This window comes from Piliocolobus tephrosceles, chromosome 2, assembly GCF_002776525.5.
Source record: "Piliocolobus tephrosceles isolate RC106 chromosome 2, ASM277652v3, whole genome shotgun sequence".
Lineage (NCBI taxonomy): Eukaryota > Metazoa > Chordata > Mammalia > Primates > Cercopithecidae > Piliocolobus > Piliocolobus tephrosceles.
In genome coordinates, this window is record NC_045435.1 from 103,106,572 (window position 1) to 103,117,158 (window position 10,587).

At 44.8% G+C, this 10,587-nt stretch overlaps 1 protein-coding gene across 5 annotated transcripts in view; it reads right to left on the reverse strand.

Moving 5' to 3' along the window:
• Positions 1–10,193, reverse strand: part of YEATS2 (YEATS domain containing 2) — a 106,763-nt gene extending 96,570 nt beyond the window's left edge. For 3 of the 5 annotated variants that reach the window (XM_023187576.1, XM_023187574.1, XM_023187577.1), the window contains exon 1: positions 9,997–10,190. The gene's annotated coding sequence lies outside the window, so the exon portion shown is untranslated. Of the gene's footprint in view, positions 1–9,779; positions 9,943–9,996 lie in introns of those variants that run through there. The other 2 variants (XM_023187575.1, XM_023187578.2) reach the window with 2 other exon arrangements.
• Positions 10,194–10,587: the final 394 nt, after the last annotated feature.

Here is a 10,587-nt window from a genome sequence, read left to right on the forward strand (position 1 = left end):
GAAGATGTAGAACCCTAGAAGCCAGTCCTAGAACTCTACTATTCTGTTTTGCAAACACATCATTTAAGATGTGGCCAACAACATGGTGAAATCCTGTCTCTACTAAAAATACAAAAATTAGCTGGATGTGGTGGCATGTGCCTGTAGTCCCAGCTACTCGGGAGGCTGAGTCAGGAGAATTGCTTGAACCCAGGAGGCAGAGGTTGCAGTGAGCCGAGATCATGCCACTGCACTCCAGCCTGGTGACAAAGCAAGACTCCATCTCATAAAAATAAAAAAAAAAAAAAACAGCCAATTCTTGAGAAAGGAGTAAAATATGATAAATTAGACACCTGAAAGATTTGCTGTATATCATATGAAGTATCTTCTCAATAATTCTATGTGCCTCACATCATTTGAATATCAGAACCACTGAACTTTGGGCTCTCACTCGACTTTTCCCATCTGGTTTAAAGGTGGGGAGGGGAGGCTGGGCGCGGTGGCTCATGCCTGTAATCTCAGCACTTTGGGAGGTCGAGGTGGGCGGATCACGAGGTCAGGAGTTCAAAACCAGCCTGACCAACATGGTGAAACCCCATCTCTACTAAAAACATAAAAAAATTAGCTGGGCGTGGTGGCATGTGCCTGCAATCCCAGCCACTCAGGGCAGGAGAATTGCTTGAATCCAGGAGGCGGAGGTTGCAGTAATCTGAAATTGTACCACTGCACTCCAACCTGGGTGACAGAGTGAGACTTCATCTCAAAAAAAAAAAAAGTGGGGAAGGGGAATCGTATGATCATTTTCCATCTGCTTCCATACAGACGGGCATTCCTAAGATGCTGATAATCATTTTATAGTTCCTGGCCCTGTCCTTTCTATATATTCTTAAACAAAATATATTCTCCTTTGTAAACAAGACAACCAGTGTTCCTTTATTAATATCTGAATAAGACTCTACAATCCATTTTCCATTAGCCAATGAGACACTTCAAAAATGTCTCAAAAATCCAAACCAGAAGAATGGACAAACAAATCATGGTATACTCAATGAACTCTTGATGCAGGCAACAACAGAAACGAACCTCAAAATCATTATGGCAAGCCAAAGAAGGCAAACACAAGAGTACAAGCTAAATTATCCCACTTAAGTTCTAGAACAGACAAATTAAACTAAAGTGAAAGAAATGAGAACCATAGTTGGGGGTGTGGTGTTGGGGACTGACTAGAAAGAGGAATGAAGGCTTTTTCCAGAGTGATAGAAATATTTTACTCAGGTTGGGTATTCCTTACCCAAAATGCCTGGGACCAGAACTGTTTCAGATTTCATACTGTTTTGGATTTTGGAACATTTGCATATACATAATAAAATATCTTTGGGAAGGAACCCAAATCTGAACATGAAATTCATTTACGCTTCATAAATACCTTACATACAGAGCCTGAAGGTAATTTTATACAACACTTTACATAATTCAAAACATAACACAAAGTTTTGAGTATGTTTTAACTGTGACCAGTCACAAGGTCAGGTGTAAAATTTTCCATTGTGGCATCATGTTGGTGCTTAAGAAGTTTCAGATTTTGGAGTATTTAAGATTCAGATTTTTGGATTACTGAAGCTCCATCTAACCTTATTTATTTATTTATTTATTTTGAGATGGAGTTTCGCTCTTGTTGCCCAGGCTGGAGTGCAATGTCATGATCTCGGTTCATGGCAACCTCCGCCTCCCGGATTCAAGCGATTCTCCTGCCTCAGCTTCCTGAGTAGCTGGGACTACAGGCACCCGCCACCACGCCTGGCTAATTTTTTCATATTTTTAGTAGAGATGGGGTTTCACCATGTTAGCCAGCATGGTCTCGATCTCCTGACCTCGTGATCCGCCCGCCCCAGCCTCCCAAAGTGCTGGGATTACAGGCGTCAGCCACCATGCTCAGCCATAAATGAAGGATTAACTAAAATATCTGCCAAAATATAAATGCCCACAGGGAACATAACTACTACCTTACATTAGTTTTCATCATTAATCTATGTGTTGATATTGCTACATCGTCAAAGGCCCTTTAGCTAAATATTTAAAAGAATGTGCAAAGTTGTTATACACAGACACATGCAAACAAAAAGACAGTAGGCAAGGCGATATTAATAACAGAATACAAGGCAAAAAAAATGATAAAGATGATATTATTTAAAGGCACAATCACAAAAACACATCTTAAACTACACATCCAACAATATAGTATCAAAATACATACACACACACAAACAGAAAAAGGAAAGTTTAAGAAATCACACATCTGTATATAAAATTTAAAAGATTAAGACAACATATAAAAATAGATGATAGGCCGGGCATGATGGCTCACGCGTGTAAACCCAGCACTTTTGGAAGTTGAGGCAGGTGACTCACTTGAGCTCAAGAGTTCAAGAACAGCCTGGGCAACACGGCGAAACCCCGTCTCTACAAACAATACAAAAATTAGTTAGGAGTAGTGGCAAGCACCTGTACTCCCAGCTACTTGGGCAGCTGAGGTAGGAGGATTGCTTGAGCCCAGGAGACAGAGCCTGCAGTAAGCTGAGATCACACCATTGCACCTCCAGCCCGGGTGACAGAGCAAGACCCTGTCTCAAACAAAACAAACACTACAAACAAAAAAGATGATACAGAAATATATCTGGTAGTTAACAAGCCAGATTTAACAAATACACACAACTCTGAACCCAACAGAAAAAAATCTTTTAAAAATATCTACGAAAGGGCCGGGAGCGGTGGCTCAAGCCTGTAATCCCAGCACTTTGGGAGGCCGAGACGGGCGGATCACGAGGTCAGGAGATCGAGACCATCCTGGCTAACATGGTGAAACCCCGTCTCTACTAAAAAATACAAAAAGCTAGCCGGGCGAGGTGGTGGGCACCTGTAGTCCCAGCTACTCGGGAGGCTGAGGCAGGAGAATGGCGTAAACCCGGGAGGCGGAGCTTACAGTGAGCTGAGATCCGGCCACTGCACTCCAGCCCGGGCGACAGAGCGAGACTCCGTCTCAAAAAAAAAAAAAAAAAATCTACGAAAGTTCATTAAGGTCAGATGCAGTGGCTCATGCCTGTAATCCCAGCATTTTGGGAGTCCGAAGCAGGTGGATCACTTGAGTCCGAGGCAGGCAGTTTGAAACCAGCCTGGCGAATGTGGTAAAACCCCCTCTCTACTAAAAATACAAAAAGTAGCTGGGCATGGTGGTGGATACCTATAATCCCAGCTACTTGCGAGGCTGAGGCAGGAGAACTGCTTGAACCCAGGAGGTGGAGGTTGCAGTGAGGCAAGATCACGCCACTGCACTCCAGCCTGGGCAACAGAGTGAGACTCTGTCTCAAAAAAAAAAGTTCATAAAATGTAAATCATATAATAAGATATGAAGAAAGTCTCAATTACTGCAAAATGTAGAAATATTACAGCCACATTCTGATCTTAATAAAAATTTATATTAACTCACCATTATATGGAAAAAAAGACACTCTTCTAATAACTCATGACTCAAAGAAGACATTAAAAGTAAAATAACAAACTATTTAAAAACTAAAAACGTTGAGAACACAGTATCTCCAAACCTATGGAAATGTGGTCAAAAGTCACCATCAGAGGAAAATGGCAGACCAGCTTTCACTGCAAATACACATACAAATCCAATCCAGCAGGGTATTCAAAGCATAATGCATCATAACCGGAAAGTTTTACTGCCAGCAACAAAAAAAGAAACAAGCAGAATGAACAAAGGCTAAATCCTAAAACCAAAGATCCAGAATGAAGGTGATTTGTACTACATAAGCCGACTGTTGGAGCTTTAGAAAGCTTTTTTTTTTTTGAGATGGAGTCTCACTCTGTTGCCCAGGCTGGATTGCAGTTGCGCAGTATTGGCTCACTGCACCCTCTGCCTCCCAGGTTCAAGTGATTCTCCTGCCTCAGTCTCCTGAGTAGCTGGGACTACAGGCACCTGCCACCACACCTGGCTAATTTTTTTTTTTTTTTTTTTTTTTAACTAGAGACAAGGTTTCGCTAGGCTGGTGTTGAACTCCTGACCTCAGGTGATTCGCCTGCCTCAGCCTCCCAAAGTGCTGGGATGACAAGCATGAGCCACCCACGCCTGGCCCCTTTAGGAACATTTTAATGAAACTGACTTTCAATAATCCAAATATGTATGATCCATTTCATGAATTCTATTTTGAAAACTAAATACAGCAGCAGCTTCACCCCAACACCATCTATGCTTCCCAAAGACTGCTCAATGTACACTCTAAGAATATATATTCATTTTAATATTATACTGAGAAAATCATTAGGCATGCAGAAGCCCTACAAAAAGAACCAAAATGTGTATTTCAATGTCAATTTAAATTTCTCCACCTATTTAAACATTACTCATAACACTGTCACCTCCCATTGATACAAAGAACTGAAAAAATAAAATACACCTGATCGTCTTTCCCAAATTATGCTGATTTTATAACAGAAGCAATAAGAAGTTATTAGGTTGGTGCAAAAGTAAAAAACGCAACTACTTTTGCACCAACCTATGTTAAAGGAAAGACTCAGACCAAGGGAACTCTAGGAGAGAGAAGATTGTTCTGATTCTCGCCAGAGTTAGTACTGACAAAAAAAAAAAAAAAAAAATGCTATGCTAATTATTCTAAGTCAGGTCTGACACACAAAACCTTTTGAATATGTTCCCATTTGTTGGCTAACATATCACTTTTTCTTTAACTCATCTGGTACCCAAAACAAAAACAGGTCTTTATGTAAAAATAATCACAATTTTATACTGGACCTGAATGGTGAGAAGCTGAGAGGTCTGGTCATTAGGACTGATATGATGTGGGACATTTCTAATATGACATGTAAAGAGCTGAGCAAAAGACAGCTGAGCTCAAAAACACTGTCTCATTATTTCAGTCTTACATATTTCCAGGTCAAAAACATCAACTTTCCTATAAATAAAACGGCTTTAAGACTACACAATTTGCTAATATGGTCAGCCCCCAGAATCCATTCTGGCCAGCACTCTGTCTACAACCTTGCAAACTAGCACACAGAAGAGTGTAGGATAAAACAACTCTTCTAAATTATCCATGCCCCTGCTTCTATCCATTAATGCACCTGGACAGCTGACTTTAGGTAACTTTTATCATTCCTTTTTTTTTTTTTTTTTTTTTGAGACAGTCTTGCTCTGTCACCCAGGCTAGAGTGCAGTGGCGTAATCTCAGCTCACTGCAACCTCTGCCTCTCGGGTTCAAGAAATTCTCCTGTCTGAGCCTCCCGAGTAACTAGGACTACAGGCGCACACCACCACACCTGTTTTGTATTTTTAGCAGAGACGGGGTTTCACCATATTGGTCAGGCTGGTCTCAAACTCCTGACCTCTGGTGATCCACCCACCTCAGCCTCCCAAAGTGCTAGGGTGCTAGGATTACAGGCCTAAGCCACCACGCCCAGCCATTTTTACCATTCCTTTAACCCACTGGTTCAACATACTTTTTCTGGAAGAATGAGGCATGTGGGATATTTAAGGGTTTTGAGATTTTTAAGGTAAATTCTTTTTTTTTTTTTTTTTAATTTTTTGAGACAGAGTCTCACTCTGTTGCTCAGGCTGGAGTGCAATGGCACAATCTTGGCTCACTGCAACCTCTGCCTCCCGTGTTCAAGTGATTCTCCAGCCTCAGACTGCCAAGTAGCTGGGATTACAGGCACACACCACCACACCCAGCTAATTTTTGTATTTTTAGTAGAGATGGGGTTTCACCATGTTGGCCAGGCTGGTCTCGAACTCTTGACCTCAGATGATTCGCCCGCCTCGGCCTCCCAAAGTGCTGGGATTACAGGTATGAGCCACCGTGCCTGGCGTGAAGCAGACTGTTTCCATATCGTCTGTCCTGTGGTAGTTAGTGGGGAAAAAAGCTTTCAAAAGCTGGAGTTTACTTCATGGATGAGTCGGAATTTGATTCTTGACGGATGAAGAGCATTTCAGTAAGCGGAGAAGGTAGAGGTGAAATATGAGCCCACTGGAAAGTAACTGTGAGATGTTCAGGCATGTGAACTTTGATGACTGCAGCCATGGAGAGGCAGAACTAGTTCTAGGCAAGGGCTGTTTATCCTGCTTGTCTGAGGAGTGACCTGTGGGGGAACCTGTTAAGTGACTGTAAGGAAAGCTGAGGGTGAGGAGAATGCAGTGGGGAGGTACTTCAACTTTACCCGCAGTGCTTTTAATGGCGATTGTTATGTATTTTGTTTTCAAGTTTCAATTTGAGCATGTGGATACACTTTTTTAATTGAAATATAATTCACATAACTTAAAACGTACTGTTTTAGGCCAGGCGTGGTGGCTCATGTGCCTGCAATCCCAGCACTTTGGAAGGCCAAGGCAGGACTGTTTGAACCCAGGAGTTTAAGACCAGCCTGGACAACATAGGGAGACCTTGTCTCTACTGAAAAAGAAAAAGAAAAAAATTAGCTGGGCATGGTGGTGTGCACCTGTAGTCCCAGCTACTTGGTAGGCTGAGGTGGGAGGACCACTTGAGCCCACGAGTTCAAGGCTGCAATGACCTATGGTTGCATCACTGCACTCCAAACTGGGCAGCAGAGACAGACCCTGTCTCAAAAAACATATATATTGACCGGCCAGGCCCGGTGGCTCCAGCCTGTAATCCCAGCACTTTGGGAGGCCAAGGCAGGCAGATCACGAGGTCAGGAGATCGAGACCATCCTGGCTAACATGGTGAAACCCCGTCGTTAATAAAAATACAAAAAAAAAAAAAGAGCCAGGCATGGCAGTGGGTGCCTGTAGTCCCAGCTACTCAGGAGGCTGAGGCAGGAAAAGGAGTGAACCCAGGAGGCGGTGCTTGCAGTGAGTCAAGATAGCGCCACCGCACTCCAGCTTGGGCGACAGAGCAAGACTCCGTTTCAAAAAAAATATATATATATACACACACACACACACACACCCCACTTAAAAGTGTGCAGTTCAGTGGATTTCAAAATATTCACAAAGTTGCACAACAATCACCACTACCTAATTCCATAATGTTTTCATCACTCCAAAAAGCAACTGCTTACCTCTTAAGTGTCACTCTCAACTCTCCTCTCCCTTCAACCCCTGGCAACTACTTTTTGTGTCAATAAACTTGCCTGTTTCTGGACATTTCGTATAAATAGAATCATACAGCACGTGGCTTTTTGTATCTGCTTTTTTTTTTTTTTTTTTGAGATGAAGTCTCCCCCTGTCACCAAGGCTGGAGTGCAGTGGCGCGATCTCCACTCGCTGCAACCTCCGCCTCCCATGTTCAAGCAATTCCCCTGCCTCAGCCTCCCAAGTAGCTGGGATCACAGGCCTGGGCAACAGACTGAGATTCTGTCTCAAAAAAAAAAAAACAAAAAACAAAAAACAAAAAGAAAAAATCTGCTTCATAAGTCTTGTTTTCTGTGAGAAAACTGCATCAACTCCCACCATCTACTGGGTATCATGATAGAAAACAGACTGAAAGCAGAGCAGGACCAAAGGCAGGGAGATGCAGAACAATCCAAGAATGTGGCAATGAACATTCAAATAAAAATCCATGGTTGATGAGAAGAGGACAGGACCAACTATTTCCGAGAATCTATCCTAAGGAAATACGGAGCAATGTACATCATACGTGGGCTGCACTCAGAGATCTACAACGTAAATGTTAGTTCTCCTCTTCCTATGGATTTTATAATAAAAAATAACCCACCGCAAACTATCATGCATCCGGTGAATGAACATGAAGCACTGGAAACTGAAAAACATGTGGGAGAGCTCTGAATGCTGTATGTCAAGCTACCTATTTTTAATATCTAAAGAACCTTTGACAATCAATTAGGAAATAACAAAAGATGCCAGAGAACAAGAAAAGAAATTCGCAAATAGCCAACAAATGTGAAAAAAATGTTCAAACATACTAGTAATCAATAAATGAGAAACACACAAGACACCATTTTTCATCGATCCAGTTTAGTTTTGAGGCAGATGGAAATACGGGCACTTTTTTTCTAATTTGCACTCATTAGTTTCATTTCCTAATGAAATCCCAGCCCGCACCTGGAATCCCATTAAACTATTCTAGTCTGGTTCCCACCTCCTACTTCCAGAACTATAGACAGGAAGACCAATGACCAAAACCAATGACCTCCGTGTTGCCAAATCCAATTGACAACTTTAATGAACATCTCAGAAGCCCTGATAAAAGGACCAATTCAACATCTTCCAGAAATACCTCTTTTGGCTGCCATGATACCAGCTTTTTCTCCTACCTCACTTGCTGTTTCTTGTGTCCTTTCCTCAACCTTCTTCCTCTGCCAGACCCAGAGGTATTTGAGTGTCTGAGCCCCTTTCACTTCTTCTTCACTCTTCCCCTCAGTGATCTCACACAGCACCATACCTTTGAATATCATCTATGTACTGATCACTCCAATTTTTTTTTTTTTTTTAAGAGACAGTGTCCTGCCTTGTAGCCAAGGCTGGTCTAGAACTTCTGGGCTCAAGCGACCGGCCTCGGCCTCCCAAAGTGCTGGGATTACATGTGTGAGCACTGCGCCCAGCCACTCCGATTTTTATCTCTAGCCTCTCTCTTCCTTGAGTTCCAGCCCTCTACATCCAACTGCCTCAACACACCGACTTCATAACTAATATGCATCTAAAATTTAATACATCCAAAATAGATTTCGATATTTTTCCCACCTCAAATTTCTCTCTTCTATTCTTCATCTCAGTAAACGGCACCACCATTCACTCAGGTGCTCAAAACAAAAATCAAAAAAGCAAAGACTCCCACCATTCCCTCACCAATCCATTTCCAAGTCTTGTTCATTCTACCTTCAAAACACTTAAAAATCTGTTTACACTTCCCCATCTCCCTGCCACGGGCCTAGTCTAAGCTACTGCAAAGAGCACTGTAACTGACCTCGTAGGTTCCTCCCCAGCCCTCTTCCTCTACATAGCAGTCAGATCATGCTACTCGCCTTCTCAAAACCTTCAAAGGCTTCCCGGAAAAACTAAACTCCTTATCAGGGCATCATCTGCCCTATCTTTTAAAGAGTATACACAAACAGGAATATACATCCAAGGGTAATATCTCTAGACCGTTTCTCTTGCTTTGCTTGTATTTTTAAATTTTTCTACGCTGAATACTCTCTACTCATTAAGGGGAAATAATTATTGCTGAATACTATATAATATTATGGCGCATTTTTTACATGTGAGCGAGAAACGGGAATGGAAAACGTGGGTCAACTCTGTAACTGCTGAAGGCTTAGATGAAAATACTAGCAAACATCAAACTAAAAAAACGATGTGTCAGGCCTATAAGATCGCTGATGGCATTTCTCTTCCTCTGCTTTCCATTTCTTAACATAACCACATTCATGATGGGGAGAACTTCATTGTCTTCTGCAGTCTGGCCACAGCCCTCCAAGCCAGCGTTTCCTGCAGGAGTCCTCACTTCCCGAGGCTTCCACTCCGCCCCGCACTGCCTGCAGCTCCGGCGCGTTGGCCCCGGCCCCCTCCCTGGAACCCCAAAGCCTCTCTAACCCCTCCCCTCCATCCCGGGAGGGCCGGTGGGGATGGCGACAGGTTGGAGGGGCATTCCAGGATCCTTTCGGTAAAACCACGACTTTCTGGTCCTGGGGGCAAATCTTGCTTCCAAGGCCAAGAGCTTAACATCCTGAAACCTCCGGCCGCTGTGGCTCGGGGACCCGCATCCCCTCAGCGGAGCGCCCCGCTGAAGAGGAAGCCCCCAACTCACGTTCCAATTCCACGCTCCCGCTTCTGCGGCTCCCCGGCCCGCACCTGGAATCCTCCCTGCCCTCCCTTCAGGCCGGGGGCCTCACCGGGTCCCGCCGCGGCGCAGCGGGCCGATGGGGGAGGGGCGCGCACGTGCCCGCGCCGCCCCCGCCCAAACAATGCCTCAGACAGCAGGGCGCGCGCCCGCGCGATCCCTTCCTGCGCCCGCCAACACTCACCCTTTCTCCGGGTCTCCTGCTGCAGCGCGGGCCCCGCCGGGCGCCGCAAGAGGGCAGAGCGAAGCGAGGGAGCGGGCGAAGCCCCGCGGAGCTGCCCAGCCACGAGGCCCCAGCGACCCCCGCAGCCTGCGGAAACACACGGGTCAGTGGAACCCGCCCGACCCGTTCCGCCCCGCACGTCAGCACCCGGGCGCGTCGGGGCGCGCGCGGCGGCGGCGGCGGCGGCGGCGGCGCGCGCGGCCTCGGGGCGGAGCTCGCAGGGATGAGGGCCGGGCAGGGCGGGGCTGGTCCAGGCTGCGACCCCGGCCCGCGAGGCCACTTCCTGGGCAGTGTGGGCGTCGATTCTCGCAAAGGATATGGCTGTCCGTCACTTTTCTGCCCCAGAAGGTGGCGAATTTCAACCCCAAGTTTGACAGAATATTGATTCTGCTGGCACGTATGAGCTTCCCTATTAATCACAATAGTAACTCTGATTTTTGTGTGTGCCATCTTTGTCCCAACCCATGTGCTAAGTGCTGGGTATACAAATAACAGTAGTTATTGCTAGCCCATTATACAGATGAAGAAATTGAGGCAGGGAAGTCTTGAGAC